The 21615-nt window shown below is 42.2% G+C and overlaps 1 protein-coding gene across 4 annotated transcripts in view; it reads right to left on the bottom strand.

Annotated features, from left to right (window-relative positions):
• Positions 1–21615, bottom strand: part of MLIP (muscular LMNA interacting protein) — an 85300-nt gene that overhangs the window by 48082 nt on the left and 15603 nt on the right. The window lies entirely within an intron of this gene.

Raw genomic sequence — 21615 nt, 5'->3', positions numbered from 1 at the left:
TATCACATCACCCAACAGATACTGCTATGGGTAGAACAGCTTGTTCGAAGAATTAAGGGAAGAGAGGCTCTGATTTTGATCATTCTGCTGCAAATATTCAGCAATTTACATTGACTTTGCCATAGTCATAAGGGGTTATTGTGTGAGAGTAAGAAGACTCTAGTTCTTGTCCACTCATAGGAACAGAATCTCAATGGGTGACTTCAGAACAGCTGCTTTCTCACAACCCAACCTACTGCACAGGCTTCTTGGGAGGAAAATGGGAGACAAGAACTCTATGTAGGCCACCATAAAGTCCTGAATTTGTCTATCTGTCTGTCTGTCTGTGTCTCCCTCAAAGATGGAATGTAAGATGGAATATAAAACAAAGAATGGGTATGTATGTATGTATATATGTTTGTATGTATGTACAGTATGTGTCTGTCTCTATCTCTGTCTCTGGTTATCTCTCTCTCTCTCTCTCTCTCTCTCTCTCTCTCTCTCTCTCTCTCTCTCATATATATATATATATATATATATATATATATATATATATATATATATATATATATATATATATATATATATATATATAATTTAACATTTCCAAACCTCCCATCTCCCTCAATGATGTAAGATGGAATGTAAAACAAAGAATGGGTATGTTCTCTTGGTGCTCCAAGGCGTTTAAAAAAACCCTACAATTGATAAGACCAGAGAAGCATCTTTGAGTCTACCCTGCCCATTAAATCTGCTGTTACTTTTCTCTTTGGCAGCACATTAGACAAAATGGAATGAGTCACTTGGCAAGGCCAGTCTAGACTGCGATGTGCATATGTTCTCTACTTCTAAACAGTCAAAAACTCCAGGAATTTATCCAGCAGAGCGCCTTCTTTGGAAAAAAAAGCAATTCCAAATAATGTTTCTGGGCTATTTAGAAAATAAATATATCTGACTGTATTTTCTGAGCATAACAATGGGAAGTCACAAGATTCCGGAAGATTCCTGTTCCCCATCTGGTTCTTGGAGGAAACTGTATCATCTCAGGATTTTCCACAGTGAAGTCTTCTAACTTGTATTCAGATCCAGTTGCAGCACAAATTTACTTTCCTGCAATTACACAGATTGATTTGTTCCTCCTGAATACTATAAGGGGAATGAAAGCACCAGATTTTCTTCCTAATAGCTTTAGTCCAAGGCTGTATTTACTTATTTTATTTTATTTTTTAAAAAAATTATGTGCCACCCATCTCACTATTGAAATGACTTTGGACACTAGATAAATATAAGCATCTTAAAAAGAAGGATTTGGTTAAATGCTTAGTATTTATCTCCTAAAAGATGGAAGTTTTAGAGTTCAGGTTACATAATCAGAACCAATTCAAGATTCAATAAAATTTAGCAAAAGAAAAATCAGTTCCCAGGTACTGATAATTATATTTTTATTCAAATTGTTCACTGCAATTTTCAGAATAAGAAATGCTGATTGTAGATCAAGTACCACAAACTTCACAGAACACATGATACTAAATACTGAGATTTTAAACCCAGTTACCATACAGATACTCTCCTTTTCAGCTGCTCACTTGTATTCCAAAAAAAGTGGTTTTAAAACTTCTTCTCTTACACTAAAACCTCCTTAGGAAGCAACCAACTTGCTTCCAGATAGATGATAAGAGAAAAAAATACAGAATAATTTCCTGAAACTGTCTGGAAGTTGCTTAAAAGTTTTCATGTCAAGAATCATGAGGCATTTCTTTACATGTTAAAGTAAATGTTCCCCTCATAGGGATGACTTTGTGTTTCAGTTCTGCCAGCATCTCCCACCCAAGTGTGAGTTAAGGACAGAAAGTTTGAAAATCTACAGTTTATAATATGAGCCAGTTGTAATATGTTTGTTGGTTTGTTTGTTTAATATGTCATGCAAGCCAGCGACCTTAGTATATAAACCACAGTTTTTAGCTCAGGGTTATGTGTAACCCTGGCCACTGTGGCTCAGTAACCATAATATCTCTAGGGCTGGGATATTTGACCTCAGCCCTAGCAATTATGGTTACTGAGGCACAATAGCCAGGGTTACACATTATTCCAACCCTAAAAATATTTTTGACCCCTCCCTGGGAATTCCTGAGGAATCCAACCAGATCCCAATGTTTACCTGAGGGGCATCTACCCTAACCCAAAGTTCTCTGGATCCAGAGCACAATTCTTCGAATTCCCAATCAGAATGGAATTCCATGAGTTGTAATCCAAAGGAAGTCTATGTTACAAAAGAGGTCATCAAGAAGAATACATGTGCAGAACCACAGCCCCTTGTTGCCTGCTGCGCCCACCAAGCTAGAGAGAAGTCCTGGTGTCAAGGGAAGCTGTAGGACAGCACATCATTACACAAAGCAGAAGTGAGTCACTAGGAAAGCCCTCAGTGGAAGCAGAGGTCACTGCTTTTCCTTCAGAAGTGCTCCTCAGAGCTTTCAATACAGAGGTGCTATTCCTCAAAGGATACCCTGGGACAGTCACAGAAGCACGTGGATTGAACATTCTTGAAGATGAATGCAAGAGCATTTTACTCCCTGGGAGAGAAGGGCATCAAAGGCTCTCATGTAAGAATGATTCATCGGTATGGTCCTTTGAGAATCGTGGGTGAATTTCTTACCCATGTCAAGTTTCCATCAATAATTTCACAAATAGTAAACATACCCACACCCAACCCCATACCACATTAACTGATTTTAAAAGTTGGATTTCCTGAATTTTGCAGTAAAAGGCATTTAAGGCAAGAGGAAGACTCCAAAAGACCAGGTGAGGGGGAGTTTGTCATGAAGAAAATCTATTTATGTGGTCACCAAGAGCTGACAATGATTTGACGGCACAAAATTAATCAATTGAATCTTGTGGCTACATGGACATAACCCAACCCTACAGTTTTCTTAGCAGTTATGGAATTTTTTTCTCATTACCTTCTTCTGAGATGTTTTCTAACAATTAGCGTATCATTATGGCATTTCCTGGTAGTCTCCCTTCCAAAGGCCAAGAAGACCTGGCCCCACTCAGACTTGTCCATCCAGGTATTGCTATTCACTGAATTCACTCAGGATACCTAATAGCTACAAAATCTTTATTCTTGTACAAAGGAGCACCATGACATTTATTTTATTCAACCCGTCTGTCTATGATTCAGTTTTTAAAAATAAATCAACAGTGGTCTCTATGGAGTTGAAGAAGTTCTACAGGGCAGCACACATATAGCAGAAGCCGGTGGGAAACATAAGTGGAAGACTTTCACGCCTACAAACAATTTGTTTCTAAAGAGAGGTTGGAGTTATTGTTTCAACGAAGGCAAATGTTAACATATGGCAGTGACTGCCTTCAAAATGAAACTCTTCTCGAAGGGCTGCACCAATTGGCATTTTTTCATCAGGCAGTTTGGCTTTAAGTCCTGCATACATCACACTTGCTAACTAATCTGTGATATTTACAGTTACCCAACTGGCCCAGGATTTCACAGACCTATGAATAGATCAGGCTCGCATGCTGCAATAATTTATACTTCACAGGCTCATTCAGATGGCTTCTATTTTAGTAAAGCCCAAAATTAAATTAGTCATGCCGAGTTTCATAGTCCATAATTAAAAACTATTCCAACTTATTTGAATATCTTGCAGGTAAGAGGATCGGCATAAATTATATATTCAACACTCCTAACTTGCCATAGGCATAAGCATGGCTTTCAGAATAGTTACTGCAGTTTAAAATTCATGCTGCACAGCAAACACCTGTAATCAATATCTAGTCTTATAGTACAATCTCTACAATATGCCACAATATCTTTCTTTTTAAAAAAATAAATTGCACCTGTTCTCTGTCAAGCAATTCCTTCTGGTCTCTGCTCTCTTCTACACATCACATGTGGAGATCAGAAATTTCCAAATGTCTACTACGTAAAGCCAATGTGGGGACCAGGTTTTAGAGAAACAATGCTTGTTCCAGTCACAAGTGAAATTCCTTCATTGGTATATTTGGAGAGTAGGCAGCTGATGTGGGCACAAGAAGCATCTAGAGCATAAATGTTCTCTTTGTCCAACTTTCCTATTGCTATAATGTGCCATTGTTAAAGCAATGGAGCTGCTTTCTCCAGTCAAGAGATGTTAGAGGATGTTGCTCATTAAACCAGTATACTATTACATCATATGTCATCTTAATATAAAATATATTGCATTTGAGAACAACGAATATACTTATTCCTGGAAGAAGTTTTCTTATGGGTTGGCGAATCCTATGCCAAAAAGTCCAAATGACTGAATTGAAAATGACTCAGCCTTGCCCATAAAAAAGCAAACAAACCTCTTCCCAACCATGATGATTATTCCTGTCAATGACAAACGACTCTATAACATACATAAGACTCTATAAGTATTTCTCTGAGGTGTGGGAATTACCTCTTATGGTTGATGGAGATTACTACTGGTAGGAGCAATTTAAAGGTTCTACATCAGAACCTTTTGGGCACCAGGGACCGGTTCCATGGAGAGATGTTTTTCAGTGGACCAGGGGGTGTTTGGTTTTGTGTGCTGCCTGCATCATGCAGATGGGGCTTTGCTTGTTTGTGTGGACTGGTTGCTGGCATGCCATGGCCTGGTACTAGTCCATGGACTGGGGGTTAGGGACCCCTGTTCTACATAAACATGTACGTATGTTATGTGCATATACATTAATACACCACTAGCTAAAAGACAGGCTTTAGTAGATCCATCAGAGGTCTTCCCAAACTGGGCACCTTCCAATAGGAGATGAACCAATACTCATTATTCCAGCCAAACCAGCACTGATCATGAGACCATGGATAATAAAAGCCACATAATCTTAGCAGCTAGCAAATTCAATATATCTGGAAGATACGGACTGGAGAAGGTTGCTAATAAAACAAATTATTTTTACATAAAGAAGAGAGGGCTAGAAGGTGGAGAACACATGAGTTACGAGGTAGTGGCAGTTTGGGAAGAGAAATTCTGTGCTGGGTATCACATGTCCCATCACATGTGAGGTGTATTAATATATTTGAATAACAAATATACAGTAGACGTAATCTGGAATTCAGGAGGAAGGAATTAGAGAATGAAATTAGGGAAAAAGAAAAGGCTTTAATTTTGAATCCATCGGATGTGAAGATTAAAGAGGTAATTAATTTATTAAGGGGACAGTTTGATAAGTTGATGGCTGATCAAGTGGCAACTAACTTACGGTATGTTAGACATAATACTTTTTGCAATGCCAATAAACCAGGTAGATGGCTAGCTTATTTGTTAAGGAAGAAGCAAAGGGCTTCTAATATAGATAGAATAGAACATAAGGGTAAGGTAGTGTTCCAGCAGAGTCTTATCAAAAAGACTTTTGTTGATTTTTACTCTAAGTTATATGCTAGAGATAAGATTAGTGAGGCAGATATTGATGAATATTTGATGAAAGCTAATATTCCTGTTCTTACACAAGAACAAAAGAAAGAGATGAACCAATTGATAACTGAGGAAGAAATTTTTTCAGCAATGAAACAATTGAAAGTGGGTAAAGCGCCAGGTACGGATGGATTGACTGCTGTGTATTACAAAAATTTACAGTTAGAGATGGTAAAGCCATTAAGGGAATTGTTTCAGATAATTCAAATAGGAGGAGGGGTGCCTCCGTTTTGGAAAACTGCTTTTTTTTCTTTGATTTCGAAGGAAGACCAGGATGTCACCCAAGCAAAAAATTATAGGCCAATATCAATTTTGAACACGGACTACAAGATATTTGCTAAGGTTTTAGCTAACAGATTAATGAGGGTATTGCAACAAGTAATTCATGGTGATCAAACTGGGTTTATAAGTGGTAGACAAATGAAGAATAATGTGAGGCATATAGTTGATTTGTTGGAATTTTTGGAAAGAAACAATCAGATCCCTGCAGTGCTGATCTTCTTGGATGCTGAAAAAGCCTTTGATCAATTGGATTGGCAATTTTTGTTGAAAGTATTAGATAAAATGAAATTTGGGGATAAATTTTTCCAACCAATCAGGGCATTATATCAAAAGCAAACAGCCCGCATAATAGTTAATAATAGTTTGAAGGAAGTATGTAACATTGAAAAGGGTACAAGGCAGGGGTGCCCATTGTCACCCTTATTATTTGTTTTAACATTGGAGATATTATTGATTAAAATACGGGATTCGGATAAAATTAAGGGAATTCAAATTAGAGATCAGGATTACAGATTGAGGGCGTTTGCAGACGATCTGGTTGTTACAGTAACTCAGCCTGAAGACTCAGTTGTAGAACTGATGGAGATAATAATGTTATATGGGAAAGTTTCTGGATTTAAGGTTAACATACAAAAAACTAAAATGTTGTCTAAGAATATGACAGTATCACAAAAGGCTGTTTTAGAAGAGCTAACGGGATTTGAAATAGTTAAAAGGGTTAAATATTTGGGGATATATTTGTCACCCTCAAATGTAAAGTTATATAAAAATAATTATGAAAAGTTATGGGGAAAAGTTCAAAAAGAATTGGATAGCTGGAAAAAACTACAATTATCTTTATTGGGAAGAATTGCAGCAGTGAAAATGAATGTTTTGCCAAAATTTTTATTTTTATTTCAAATGATACCTATACTTAAAAAGGATTCAAACTTGGAGGAATGGCAAAAAGGTATTAATAAATTTGTTTGGGCAGGGAAAAGGCCACGAGTTAAATTTAAGATTATGCAGGATACGCGTGAGAGAGGTGGTCTTAAAATGCCTAATCTTAAATTATATTATGAAGCTGCTGCTTTGTCAGCGATAAGTGATTGGATTAATTTAACACAAGTGAGATTACTAAATCTTGAAGGCCATGATTTGTTATTTGGTTGGCATGCATATTTATTGTATGATAAGAAGGTGGATAATGTGTTCAAGGTACATATTTTAAGGTATGCTCTGTTGCGAGTTTGGAAGAAATATAGACATAAGTTAAATTATAAGATACCTATATGGGCAATACCGAAACATGCAATAGAAAATATAAGTGTTGGGTTTAAACATGATGTGACTACATATAAAGAAATTTTAAGTTTGAGAGGGGGACTCAAGGCGCCGAATTTGAAATTGTACTATGATGCGGTTGCCTTGACCTGGGTTAGTGATTGGCTTAATCTAACTAACAAGAGAATACTTCATCTTGAGGGATGGGGTTTGGTATATGGATGGCATGCATACTTGCTTTATGATAAGAAGGTAGACAGGGCTTTTAAATCCCATATTCTTAGAAGTGCTTTATTGCGTGTCTGGAAAATGTATTATTATAAGTTAAATTATAAAATACCGATTTGGGGAATTCCTGGACACGCGATAGAGGGCGTATCTATGGGAGTGAGTATGGATATGGTTTCTTATAAGAAACTACTTAGATTGCAAGGGAATGATTGGCAACCTAAACTAGTAGAGGAGTTAAGACAAGAAAACATAAGTTACTCTTAGTTTCAATATACCCAATTGAAAGCTAGGTGGAAGTCAGATCAAAAGGTTGGCATCACAACTACAGATCAAAATTTAGTAAAGCAAATTAGAGATTCAAATTGTGCACATATAAAGAGGATATATAATGCTTTAATTGAATTAGATTCGGAAACGTAACTGGTTAAAGACTGCATGATAAAGTGGGCACAAAATATTCAGGAACCAATTTCGTTGGACACCTGGGAGATAATTTGGGTCAGAAATGTTAAATTTACCCAGGCTCAAAATTTAAGAGAAAATTTTTATAAAATGTTTTATAGATGGCATCTGGATCCCAAGAAGTTGTCCAACATGTATCCTAATTTACAGTCTAAATGTTGGAGGTGTGGTAGTTTAGAAGCTACCTATTTTCACATGTGGTGGACTTATAGAAATATAAAAGCTTTTTGGATTAAAATTTGGTGGAACATTCAAAAGATTTTTAAGAGAAAGATAAAGTTTTCCCCGCAATTGTTTTTAATGGGCATTGTTGTAGATTGTGATGTTAAAGAAACTAACTTGATGTTGAATATGATAACGGCAGCACGGTTACTGGTGGGACAATATTGGAAGAAGGATAGTTTGCCCACTGTAGAAGAATGGGTGTTTAAAGTTTCAAATCTTGCAGAAATGTCTAAGATTTCTGCTTATCCCAAGGATCATTCACAGGAAAGATATATTTCAGTTTGGAGGAGATGGATAAATTATATTCAAAACAAATATGGGACTAAAAAGTACCATTTAGCTTATGAGTAGATTTTAGTGGGATATTGTTATTGGTACGTTGTTTGTAGTTATGTTAAAAGAGAGTTAAAGCACATTATGAATTTGGTTAATTGTATATTATGCATAATTTTTATTTAGAATATGATTATTGTAATTATAATCCTGTATTTAGCTCTGGGAAGTGGGGGGGGGGAAGTGGGTGGGTTTGGGGTGGGAGGGATTTGGGGATATATTGTAAAATTTTGTTTTTGTAAAACTCTTTAATAAAAAAAAGAAATTTTAAGTTTGGAAAGGAATGTATGGCAATTAAAGCCATATAATATTTTAAGAGAAGAAAAGATTGTACAAACTTGGTTTCAGTATGGGCAATTACAGGCCAGGTGGAAGGAAGGCCAGAAAATTGGTTTTTCAATGATTGATGAAAATTTGGTAAAGCAAATTAGAGATCAAGGTCAAGCACATATTAAAAGGATATATCTTGCATTGATAGAAATTGATTCAGAGACGGAACTTGTTAAAGATTGTATGATAAAGTGGGCTCAGAACTTTCAAGAAGTTATTACAATGGATACTTGGGAAAAGATCTGGGTGAGAAATGTAAAATTTACGCAGGCTCAAAACTTAAGAGAGAACTTTTATAAAATGTTTTATAGGTGGCACTTAGATCCTAAAAAATTAGCAAGTATGTATCCGAACTGTCAGCCCAAATGTTGGAGGTGTAGAGGTGAAGATGCAACGTATTTTCATATATGGTGGACCTGTAAAAAGGTTAAAGCTTTTTGGATTAAAATTTGGTGGAACATGCAAAAGATATTCAAGAAAAGGATAAAGTTTTGTCCGCAACTGTTTTTATTGGGCATTATTATTGATACTACTGTTGTGGACACTAAGCTGATGTTGAACTTAATTACGGCAGCGAGACTTTTAGTAGCGCAATATTGGAAGAAGGAAGAACTGCCGACTATAGAAGAATGGACGTTAAAAGTTTCCAACCTGGCGGAAATGGCAAAGATCTCTGCGTACTTGAAAGATCAGTCACAACAGAGATATATTGTGGAGTGGAGAAGATGGATTGATTATATCCAGAATAAATATGGGACTAAAAAGTTTCATCTAGCATTTGAATAAGTATTGATGTGATATTTAAATTGCTTGTAGTTATTTTATAAGAGTTAAAGTGCAATAGATTTAATATTTTATTGTTGTTGGCTTAAGGTAGACTATGATTGCTTGTATTTTTATACCCTGTATTGAGCTCTGGGAAGTCGGGGAGGGGAAGGGAGGGAGATGTTGGGGAGGGTTGGGGAGAGGGGAGGGGGTTGGGAGGGGTTTTGTCTTATTAAAAATGTATTGTAAAACTTTTCAATAAAAAAGCAATCACTGTTATGTATGCAGGCACCTGCATAGCAACAGCCACCAGGGGGCGTTGGCCTGGACGGTTTTGGCGGGAAACCCAGTTTCAGCGGGAAACCTAGGGCCAACCCCATTGGCTGTCTGCTTACCTGGCTAGGTATTTAAGGAGGCCAGGTAACCCTCATTCCTCAGTTCACTACGCCCCTCCAATAAAGAGCTGAACTCACACACCGGCTGGCGTCTCTTCCTTGCGTCGGACCCACTACACAATAATCACCTTGCTCTAACTTCTTTAGACCCAGTTTGAGCATTTTAAGTATCCAGGTGAAAGCAGCAGATTTCTCAGCCTCTTAAACATGCAGTGCAGTTGTGTGCAGGGGCTAGACAGAAGTAGTTCCTACACAGCTTCTTGAAATGAAGGATTATCTGGAATCCATTTGCAAGCTCTGGGATATCAACCAAGTGGAGTGGAGAAGAATAGATAGGTTGCATTCACCATTTTCAGAGGCAAACAATCTGCCTTGGAAACTGTTTTATCATTTCCAATTATTTGATCAAGCTGGTGACTCACTGTTGAATTATCACTGACAAAAGATCAGAACAGTAAGTCCCATTAGATGATAGATGAAAAAAATAATTGAAAACAGTGTCAGCGGGAAAGCAAAAGGATTGTCATAAAAACGTTATATTTCTGGCTTGATGTGTATGCCAGAGCCGAGGATGTATTAAGAAAAGCAATAATTTAAAGAACCATAATGGACAAGTGGTCAGGTTAGAAATTATGTCAAAGTAATTTAAGCAGAAGTATTACTCAGAACCTCTAACATTTTTAAGAACTGCAATTTGCTATATTATTAGAATGGCCCATCGTGTCCATTGTCATTTAGGCAACCCTTTCAGCATGCCTTTGCCCAAAGATTTGTTTAGTATCTCCTGAGCTTAGACAACAAGTCCAGACCCAAACTGAACAGGTATCCAGTTCCCACATGCACAGACTTGAAACAGACAGGGAGGAAGGGAAGGCTGTGAAGGCTGCCTTAAACTCCCAGAAGAGAAGTAAGATATGCCTCTAAGAAAGGAGTAAAGAATAAATGGGGCTGGAAAATGTGGACAAGCCAGAGGGTCATCAGGCTAGTGGAAAGCAAATCTCTGCAATGAAATAATGACGCACTGACTTCGCTTTTTAAAGTATATTCTGTTGATTCACTAAAGTGTAGCATGACATTGCACTGTGCAACGATGAAAAGGAAAAATAATAATTTCCAACTCTATAATTTGGGTGTCCTGAGAGCCTCATATGAGAATGAGATTCTGCTTCTCCTGAAGGAGTCATATTTCCAGCGAAATGATGAGGACAGACAAGAAGAGTTTTGCTTTTTTTTTAAAAAAAAAGTTTTGTTTGGAAACAGTGATGGAAAGAGGACACAGGTAACATCACAATATAGAATGTATGAGAATATGCCAATCCTGCCCATGGAATCAATTGGAAAAAGCAGCAGATTTGACAGGACCAATAATATCATACAGAGAAGTATTATTTTCCACCCTTGTCCTTCCCATTCAAATATAACAATAATAATACCAATACTACCCAAGGAACCACTGATACAGTTCTACAAAGGAATTGTTGAGTCTGTCATTTGCACCTCTATAACTGTCTGGTTTGGCACAGCCACCAAACAAGACAGACACAGACTTCAACTGATAGTTAGGACTGCAGAAAAGAAACAATTGCAACCAGCCTGCCTTCCACTGAGGACCCGTCTACTGCATGAGCCAGGAAAAGGTTTGTAAAAAATATCTACCGACCTGTCACATCCTGGGCATAAATTATTTCAACTTCTTCCCTCAAGACAAGGCTTTGGGCAGCGATGGCAATCCTTTTAGAGACCGGGTGTGCAAAAACTGGCCCCACCTACCCTTGTTCCACACCTGCTCTGCCCCATCCCACCCTCCCTGCCTCGTGTTGCCCCCAGCCCAGCCCCACCTGCCCACAGGGCCATCCACTGCCTCCATGGTCCGCTGCAGATTGCCCAGGTGGCCCAGCAGGACCATGGCAGCCATGCCCTCTGCCCACGCCCCACAACATCATTGCATGCAACGGGGCACGAGGGCAGAATCTTGTCCCTGCTGCCTGGCTGCCATGTCCTTGGCTGCACTGCTCTGTGCCCGGCTGTGCTTGGGGGCGACTCCCCTCGGAGGGGAGGAGATAAAGACAGATAAACCTCTGAGTAGCATTCATTCAGCCACTCGGCTTGCTCTGCTTTTCCCTTGTGAGGTCATGCCTGATAATGGTGCTGACAGGGCCATGAGCTCCCAAAGGAGAAGTAAATAAAACTTTTTGGTGAAAACTATTCACTATTCCCTCAAAGTTTTATCTCTTGTGGGCGCTTAGTTAGGTTCAATTGCTTTTATTTGGTTGCTTATATTTTCTTTTGCTTTTTTTTAACTGTATTTACGTAGCTTAGGTTTGTTTTATTTTACAGTATTTATTCGTTTATTCATTTTACTCAACATACCTATTTACACATACTATATATATTTGTTTATTTCTTTATCATATTTCATATATTTGTTGAATTCGTTTAGCTAGGATTAGTTTAGTTTAGCTCAGTTTCACACATTTCATTCATAATGGAGACATTCCTATGTTACGCAGGGAAACTCCTGTTTGAGGTAAGAGATCTTTGGTTTTATTTATTTGCTTGTCAACTTGCATGTCTGACTGCAGGATGTAGGATTCAAAGAGGTAATATGACAGATAACATGATGAAAAGTTCTGGGAGGGATATTAAGGGATATGGGCCACATGATCAGGAAGGTTTTGAGGTGTTTAAGCGGCATGGCGGAACTAAGTTAACTTACGACCGACAAACTGCTGGCATGGCCAGTTTCTAGCTGTTTCAGAACTGTTGGTGAGACCGTTAAAAGTTGTTGGTGCTGTTTGAAATTGTTCTGCCAGCAGCAAGATCTGACTGTTGGCCCAGCGATGCATTCTATTGCAAATCAGGGCTGTTTCCAAAGGAGGCAGAGGAGGAGAAGTCCCGGGGCTTATGGAGCGAAGGAAGTGGATGAGGCTGTTGGCAAACCCAGAGGAAGAGAGCGAGACTGAAGTAGCCTAAGGACCACTCAGGACGACAGGCTAGTTAACAACAGGTTTATTAAGAGCAAGGCGAACATAGAATAACTTGTCCGGCTTTTATAGCCGGCAGCTGGAAGCGAGGACCAATCAGAGGTGTTTATTTTGGCGCCGTGTCAAGCAGGGACCAATCCGCGCCGTCTTCTCTTGACAGCTCCGGCTTCCGCATGGTTGGTGTTTTGACAGCCGCGAGCTGTCAGTGGTTGCGCCTGCGCTGTGCGGTGGATGCTTTGACAGCTCAGGCTTCCTCATGGTCCGGAGTTTGACAGCCGCGAGCTGTCAGTGGTGGCGCCTGCGCTGTGCGGGGAACTTTGACAGCTGTCAAAGTTCCCGCGTGTTTTCCTGTCAGACGGCTTCTTAGTTTATATACTTTGTCGATGAAGTATTATTGAACTGTTTACATATATAACACACCCCTTACCCCTCCCCTGGCGCGTTTCTTCCCTCTTGGACGTTTGAACCTGCCCACTGATAGTCTTTTAGGTAGGTGGGTGGTCTTCGATTCCTGTTTGAGCGGCGAAGGGGTGGAGGCTGGTCTGGTTCTGGTTGTTCGTTTTGCTGTTCCTCTTCCTGGTTTGGGATAGGCAGCATTTCCGGTGGGGGTTGTATCTCGGTATTGTCTGGTTGCTCAGAATTGTGTGGTGGTTGTCTGGGTCTGAGCTGGTCAATATGGCGGCGTATGTTGCCATGTGCTTGCGTGGCTATAAGGTATGAGATGGGCCCCGTTTGTTTTATTACTGTCCCTTGGACCCACTTGTTTTTATCTGTGTATGACCGTGCCCAGATCAATTGACCAGGGTTGAGTGTGCGGGTGGGGTGGGGGTGCTCTTTTTCTTCTGGACATGTGTCAGGGTGCAGTCTGTCGAGTCTTGTTATTAGCCGCCTCCCCCATCTTAATTCAGCCGGTGATTTGCCCGTTGTTGTGCAAGGAGTTGTGTGTTGTGACAAGAGGAACTGGCTGAGACGCCTCTGCCAGTTCCCTTTAATGAATTTTTTCAAAGCTTCTTTTGTGGACCGTACCATAATCTCAGCCATCCCGTTCGACGATGGGTGGAATGGCGCCGACGTGACCAGCCTAATACAATTCTTCATAGCGAACATCTGAAATTCACGAGAGGTGAATTGAGGTCCGTTGTCTGAAACTATGGTGTCTGGAAGGCCGTGTGTAGCGAATATTTTTCGTAAGGCTTGAATAGTGGCTTCGGACGTTGTTTTTCTAAGGGGAGTGACTTCCAGCCATTTAGAATGGCTGTCCACTACAATTAAGAAACTTTGGCCCTGGATAGGTCCTGCAAAATCTATATGTATACGTGACCAAGGGTTCCTTGTAGTTTCCCATTTATGGATTGGCGCTTGGGGTGGCTCGTTCCTGGTCGCTTGACAGGTATAACACCCACCCACATACTTTTCTATTTGTTTATCTATGCCTGGCCACCACACATAACTTCTAGCCATCGCCTTCATCTTTACAATGCCTGGGTGTCCTTCATGTAAAATGTGTAATGTTTGGTCTATGTTTTTCTCTGGTATGATGACCCTATTTCCCCACAGAAGGCATCCTCTATGTGTTGAGATCTCATTTTTTCTGTTAAAATATGGTTGGAATTGGGGTTGTGGGTTTTGAGCTGGCCACCCTGTTGTGGCCCATTTGAGGACTCTGGTAAGTATTTTATCTTTAGCTGAATTACTGGCTATAATGTTTGCAGTCAAGGGGCATTCTGGAAGTTGGGAGATTGCTAAAATCTGACCGGCAGGGGCTGGGTCTGAGTCTATGTTTTGCATGGGTAGTCTGCTGAGGCAGTCAGCGTGTCCCAATTCTTTACCTGGCTTATGTATTAGTTGATAGGAATAGGCTGCTAAGAATGTTGACCATCGTAATATTCTCGGAGAGAGAATTTGTGGAGTAGTTTTATTCCAGGTGAATATGCCTAGCAGGGGTTTGTGATCCGTAATTATAGTAAATGGTCTTCCATACAAGTAGTCGTGAAATTTTTTGACCCCTGCTACTATCGCTAGGGCTTCCCTATCTATTTGTGCGTAGTTTCTTTCAGCTTTGGTCAGAGTGCGTGAATAGAATGCTATGGGTCTTTGTGTACCGTCCTTGAATAAGTGACTTAATACAGCCCCGATTCCATAGGGAGAGGCATCACAAGCGATGCATATTGGGGTGTCTTCTCTGAAAAGGGTAATAGTTGAGCTGTGACAAATAATCTTTTTTAATGATTGGAAACTATTTTCATGTTCCTTGGTCCAGGACCAAGCTGTGCCCTTGTCTAGGAGCCTATGCAGAGGCTCCGCAATAGTGGCTTTATGGGGGATGAAGGCATGGTAAAAGTTTAATAGTCCTAAAAAGGATTGAAGCTCTTGCTTATTCCTAGGGCTGGGTGCGGTTTGAATAGCCTTTAGTTTTTCTGTGGTGGGGTGAATGCCCTGGCTATCAATTTTGTACCCTAGGAATTCTGTAGATGTGACTCCAATAGAGCACTTTTCACGCTTAAGTTTGAGGCCGGCTTCTCTGAGCCGGCTCAGCACAGCTGACAGCCTGTCAGCTAAACTAGCTTCGTTTTCCCCGGCGATGAGAACATCGTCGAAATAGGGGCAGACCCCGGGTATTCCTTTCAGGGTCTTCTCCATGATACCCTGGAAGATACCCGGGGCTGCCGATATGCCGAATTGGAGCCTTTTTACTTTAAAGGCACCGCGGTGGGTGACAATAGTCTGAGCTTCCGCGGTGTCGTCAGTGACAGGCAGTTGCAAATACGCCTGCGTGAGATCAAGTTTGGCGAAAATGGCGCCAGAGCGGATGGAAGCAAATACGTCTCTTACCGCTGGCACCGGGTAAGCATGGGGGCTGAGGGCTAGGTTGATTGTCGCCTTATAGTCTGCGCACACTCTCACCTCACCATTAGGTTTGATTGGGGTGACAATAGGGGTCTCCCAGGTTCCCCCCTCTGTTGGCTCAAGCACCCCAAGTCCTATGAGGCGATCTAGTTCGTTTTCAATTTTTTCTTTAAGGGCAAAGGGTACCCTCCTAGCTCTTATTTTAATTGGTTGGATTGCTGGGTTTAGCTGCAAGGAAATGGGGGGACCGGTATATTTCCCTAAAGTGCCATCGAAGACGTCTGCATACTTGTTGCAAACGGCTTCCAGGCTGGGTGCTTGGATGGTATTTACCCCCGTTAAGGCGATACCTAGCGGGCCGAACCAGTTTAGCCCTATCAAGTTGGTACGGTTCCCCGGCGTAACTAAAACCTCTAAGGGACCCTTGAACCCCTTGTACTGCACTACGACCTTAGCTCTCCCTTCCAGAGGAATGGGGGTTTTCTGGAAATCAGCTAGGTGTACCTGGGTTTGTCTCAAGGGAATTTGTTCTTGGCCTTGCTGACAGATCTCCTGGTATGTTGTTAGCGAAATTAAGGAGACTGCTGACCCTGAGTCCACTTCCATGTGGCAGGGCACCCCCTGAATTTTGACCCAGATCTTAACCTTGGAGCTTATGCTGTTTACCCTGTCAATTGTCTCTACCAGGGGCCCTGGTGGGTTTTCTCTGCTGGCCTGGGCAGCCGGCCTACCTGGGGAATTTGCCTCCACATCATTGATGTTGTCCCGGCCCTTGCTGCGGCACACCGGCTTGATGTGGCCAGTCTTCCCGCAATTGTGGCATTTCGCGTTTCTAAAGCGGCAGCTTCCTCGGGCATGATTGCCCCCGCAGCTGGCACAGGCGGCTCGTTGCTCGTAACGCGGTGGCGGCGGAGGGGGGTTCCTGGACCTACGGCGGTCTGACGGGTCACCTCTCCTCGGTTGCCGGCGCTCCATTCTGCGCTGCAGGGCTTCTCCATCTGTGAAATCCACCGACTCTCCGCTGTCGCTGAAGGTTGCGCTTTCTTGATAGACGGTCGCGGGGCTCTCTGGGGTCGTGTTTGCCGGCTTCTTCTTGTGGCTGTGCTCGTAAGCCATGATCTCTCTGGTCAGCTCTGCCAGGCTCATGTCGGGTTTGGAAGTTAGTTTCTTCTGTAGCCTCTCGTCCCTCAGACCGATCACCACCTGGTCTCTGATGCGGTCTTCCAGGTCGGGGAAACAGCAGTTCTGTGCGGCGTGTCTGACCCCGGCGATGAACTCGTTGGCGGGCTCGTCCGGCCGTTGCTTCTTTTGGGCGAATTGCACCCGCCAGTACAGTTCTGAACAAGCCGGCATGTAGTACTTGTTCAGCTGGTCCACCAGGTCCGCGTAGGAGACTTCTGTGATGGGCACCGGGCTGAACAACCCGACGGCTGCATCGTACACTGGAGGTCCGCTGATGTACAGCAGAGCGGCGGCCTTTGCTCTGTCGTCAGTGATTTTACTGACGAGGAGGAATCCCTCGACCTGGCCAAGGTGTGATTGCCATCTCTCGGGATGGCGGGTATCAAATTCCCTCACACGGCCGAAGTTTGCCATGTCATCCGGTCCTGGGTTGCTCCGATGGAAGTTAAAACTTCCGTGACAGCTCTTGCCGGGAACTTTCTTCCTCGGCCGTGACTTCAGCTCCAGAGCGATCCCATCCTCGTCGCCAGTGAAGTAGCCTAAGGACCACTCAGGACGACAGGCTAGTTAACAACAGGTTTATTAAGAGCAAGGCGAACATAGAATAACTTGTCCGGCTTTTATAGCCGGCAGCTGGAAGCGAGGACCAATCAGAGGTGTTTATTTTGGCGCCGTGTCAAGCAGGGACCAATCCGCGCCGTCTTCTCTTGACAGCTCCGGCTTCCGCATGGTTGGTGTTTTGACAGCCGCGAGCTGTCAGTGGTTGCGCCTGCGCTGTGCGGTGGACGCTTTGACAGCTCAGGCTTCCTCATGGTCCGGAGTTTGACAGCCGCGAGCTGTCAGTGGTGGCGCCTGCGCTGTGCGGGGAACTTTGACAGCTGTCAAAGTTCCCGCGTGTTTTCCTGTCAGACGGCTTCTTAGTTTATATACTTTGTCGATGAAGTATTATTGAACTGTTTACATATATAACACAGAGACTTTTGCAGGAGTTGGTGGTGGCGGCAGCGTTCTCCAGGGGTGAAAAGAAGCAAGGCCTCTTTAAGGAAAAGGTGGAAGAGTCAGGATCAGAAAAAGGAAAGGAGGCGAGGTTCTCGTGCAGGAATACAAGCTAATTTGAGAGCTAATCCACATAGTGCTCCATTTCCACCTGTCCTGTTTGCCATCGTTTGCTCCCTAGAGACTATAATGGACAATTTGAAATTTGACCTGGCCATGAACAAAGAGTGTATGTCAGAGGTGATGGCCCTTTTAGAGCTGTATGCAACAAAATTTTATTTTGATGTATGCCGATTGGTGTGCATTCAAAGTGACAAAGATTATTGTTGTTGTTGTTGTTATAACAGGAATCAAAAGAATCTAGGAACAAGCAAAAAAACATTTTAGAATAAGTTTTAGAGTAACTTTTGAAGCTGAATATTTTTAAAATATTTGCACATCTTCTTTCAGGCGCTTTCTTCGTGAACTGTGTTTATATGTTCAGTTTAAACACATCCACAGGACAACCTTCCAGAAACACTGGGAAACAGGGCTCTGTGGCTTTGCTTGGGGTGCAGAGAAAAGCACACAGTGGTGGGGCTGGCTAGAGCCCTCAAGTCCCTAATTCCTGATTATGTCAGGAGGCTCAGAGTCCCCTTACTTGAAACTAGAGATGGGAGGATCCCAGCCTCCGTCCAAGCTGTCATCAACACTATCTGGGAGGCACTGTCAATTGTTCACACAGCAAGGTTTATATTGGAAGAGGAGGGCCATTATAACATCACTTTAACAGCAGAGCAGCTCAAGGGCCACTTCAGCTGTCCCTGCAGCTTGCTAGAGGCAAAAATTCAGGTGATGTCATGAGGTTTGTTGCTTAACAATGGTTAACAGTGGTTAGTGAGAGTTAAAGGTTTTTACAAAGGAGAGTAATTATTCTCAGCAGCTTCATTGCTAATCAGCCTGTTTAATATTGCTGCTAAAAATCTAAATTCACCCTACTTTGTCCTAACTACAAATATTAATATTCTGCTTAGGAGAAGGGATGTATAAATGCCATTGAAAACTAGGATACGAAGCTGCTACAGTGTTAAGATTAATAATAGATTGATGTACTTAACTTTTTTTTTTCCAAAATGTGGCGTTATAGCCCAAGCATTTTGCCAGAACTGCTGCAAAGTGCTTTAGAACAAAAGGTCAGGACGCAGCCAAAGTGCATCGTGACTGGATCTGACTCCAGCCACAAATGAAGCTCTCTCCATCATTATCAATCTCTGCCCAAATTCTGTTAAACAGCGTTACAAGTTGGGTCCGTGTAGCTTGGAGAAGGATTGAGGGAAGACAGGACAGGCTGTTGCAGTTGTTTTTTTTCTTTAATAGCAATGGAGTCTTGAGACAGTACCACCCTATGATTTGCTTAGTAAATTTGCCTCCTCTGTTCAAAGGGTTCAAAATGTCTTCTTTTGGCAGGTGTGTCTCTCGAAATACCAAGAGCGACAAAGAAAGCAGAGGGAACACCTGAATGAAATAACAGCAAGGCATCAGGAGGAGCTGGCGGAAAAGAATGCCAGAATAACCGCTGTGAGTCAGTCATTTCCCTTACAAGCCTGTCTTAAGCTTCTCTTTTGGTCTGCTTAGTTCTACTCTGTGACTGATGCATGCTTCTGGTCATTTTTATGTCTTAGTTGGAAGAGGAAAATGAAGCGCTTGCCAGCCATCTAGCACATATTGTGGAGGAAAACAACGAGATTAAAAAGAAACCCCGAGAAGCTGAAGAGAGTGAGTATATTTTAATTAAATTTAATTTCATTTTTAAAATGAGAGTGATTGGCTTTATGCAAAGTTTAACAAATTCACGAGTGCCCGTTGTTTTATTATTTTTTCCCCCAGGGCTAGCCCAGCTGACCCCTGACACCACAACATTACTAGAGAGGCTGAGGCAACAGGAGATGGAGGCAATGGAGGAGGAAGAAGAAGAGGTGAGCTCTGGTTTTTTCCAGTTTTTTTTTCCCTGAGAATTCAATTAAGAATCCAAGAAGGCAACAAAATGATCAAAATACCTCCCTATCAACAATCAACATTCACATGAACAAGATTAACATCAAACCAACACTCGAGGAGGAAACAATGTTCCACTCAAGGAACTGGCAAACAAGCTAACAGTAAGCAGCCCAACCAAAGAAGGTCACACAAATCGACTACAAAGAATGGCACAACAAAGTAGCCACACAGGTGCATTGCAAGATCCACAAGAAATACCATTTGCCTGCAGGCAAGAACTGGTGGGACCGTAAAATATAGAAAGTGAAGAAGCTAAAGTGTTCTGGGAGTTTAGGATCCAAAAAGACAGGCGCCTGCCATATAACAAGCCAACTGTCGATAAGAAAGACGAAAAAAGTCTAGACAGTGGACTGGGCAGTACTGGAAACAGCAGACTAGAAGAGGAAAAACTGGAGAAGATAACAAAATGCAAAAATCTGAAAACAGAAACAGAACAACTGTGGCAAAAGAAGGCAAAGGTAGGACCAACAGTAAGAGACACCTTGGGTGCAATCCCAGGACAACTGGAGCACCTCTTGGACTCCGCTGGCATTGACAAAATCACCATTGCTCAGTTGCAAAAGTCAGCTTTACTCGAAACCACTAAAAGAAAAGATGCTTTCCCTTACAAAGAAATTATTATTATTATTATTATTTATTAAACTTATATACCTCCCTTCTCCCGTAGGACCCAGGGCGGTTCACAAGGCAATTAAAACAACATTACAATACAAAAATTAATAACAATTAAAATAGATTAAATTTTCCTTACTTAAAATCTAAAACCCATATAACTCTGATTAAAAACCCAATTACAATAAGTTAAAAAATTAAAAAATCCTCAGTCCTGGCCAGAAAGCTCAAAGAGCCAGGTCTTCAGGTCCCGGCGGAACGAACGAGAATCAGGGGCAGTCCTAAGCTCTACGGGTAACTGGTTCCAGAGGGCAGGCACACCCACAGAGAAGGCCCTCCCCCTGGGTGTTGTCCGCTGGCACCCTGAGAAGGCCCTCCCTGTGGGAGCGCACAGGACGAAGGGAACTTGATGCTGGCAGCAGGTGTTTCCTCAGATATTCCGGACCCAAGCCATTTAGGGCTTTATAGGTCATCACCAGCACCTTGAATCTTACCTGGAGGGCAACCAGAAGCCAATGCAGCTCACGGAGCAGAGGTGTTATATGGGAGTATCGGGAAACCCCCATCACAACTCATGCGGCTGCATTCTGCACCAGTTGAAGCCTCCAAGTGGTCCTCAAGGACAGCCCCATGTAGAGAGCATTGCAGTAGTCTAACCAGGAGGTCACAAGCACATGAGTGACTGTGCACAAGGCATCTCGGTCCAGATAGGGCCGCAACTGTCACACCAGGTGAACCTGGGCAAAAGCCCCCCTGGTCATGGCTCCTATATGATCTTCAAGGCTGAGCCGCGAGTCTAGGAGGACACCCAAGTTGCGAGCTCTATCAACGGGGGGGTAACACCTCACCCCCCATCATTAAAGATGGAATAGAATGGTTCACTCGAGATGCCTATACGCACAGCCACTCAGTCTTGGCAGGATTGAGTCTGAGCCTGTTTCTCCCCATCCAAACCCGAACCGCCTCCAGGCAACAGGACATCACATCGAGGGCATCACTGAGTTGGTTTCGGGTAGAAAGAAAAAGTTGGGTATCATCGGCGTACTGATGATACCCCACCCCCAAACCACGAATGATCTCACCCAGCGGCTTCATATAGATATTGAACAGGAGAGGAGAGAGGACCGACCCCTGAGGAACTCCACAAACGAGAGACCTTGAGGCGGACCTCTGCCCTCTCGTCAATACCGACTGCGAATGGCCCAAGAGGTAGGAGGAGAACCACTGCAAAACAGTGCCCCC

This window comes from Vipera ursinii (assembly GCF_947247035.1).
Source record: "Vipera ursinii genome assembly, chromosome: 1".
NCBI lineage: Eukaryota > Metazoa > Chordata > Lepidosauria > Squamata > Viperidae > Vipera > Vipera ursinii.
Note: the sequence above shows the minus strand (reverse complement) of the source record. Positions and strands in the feature narration are given on the sequence as shown.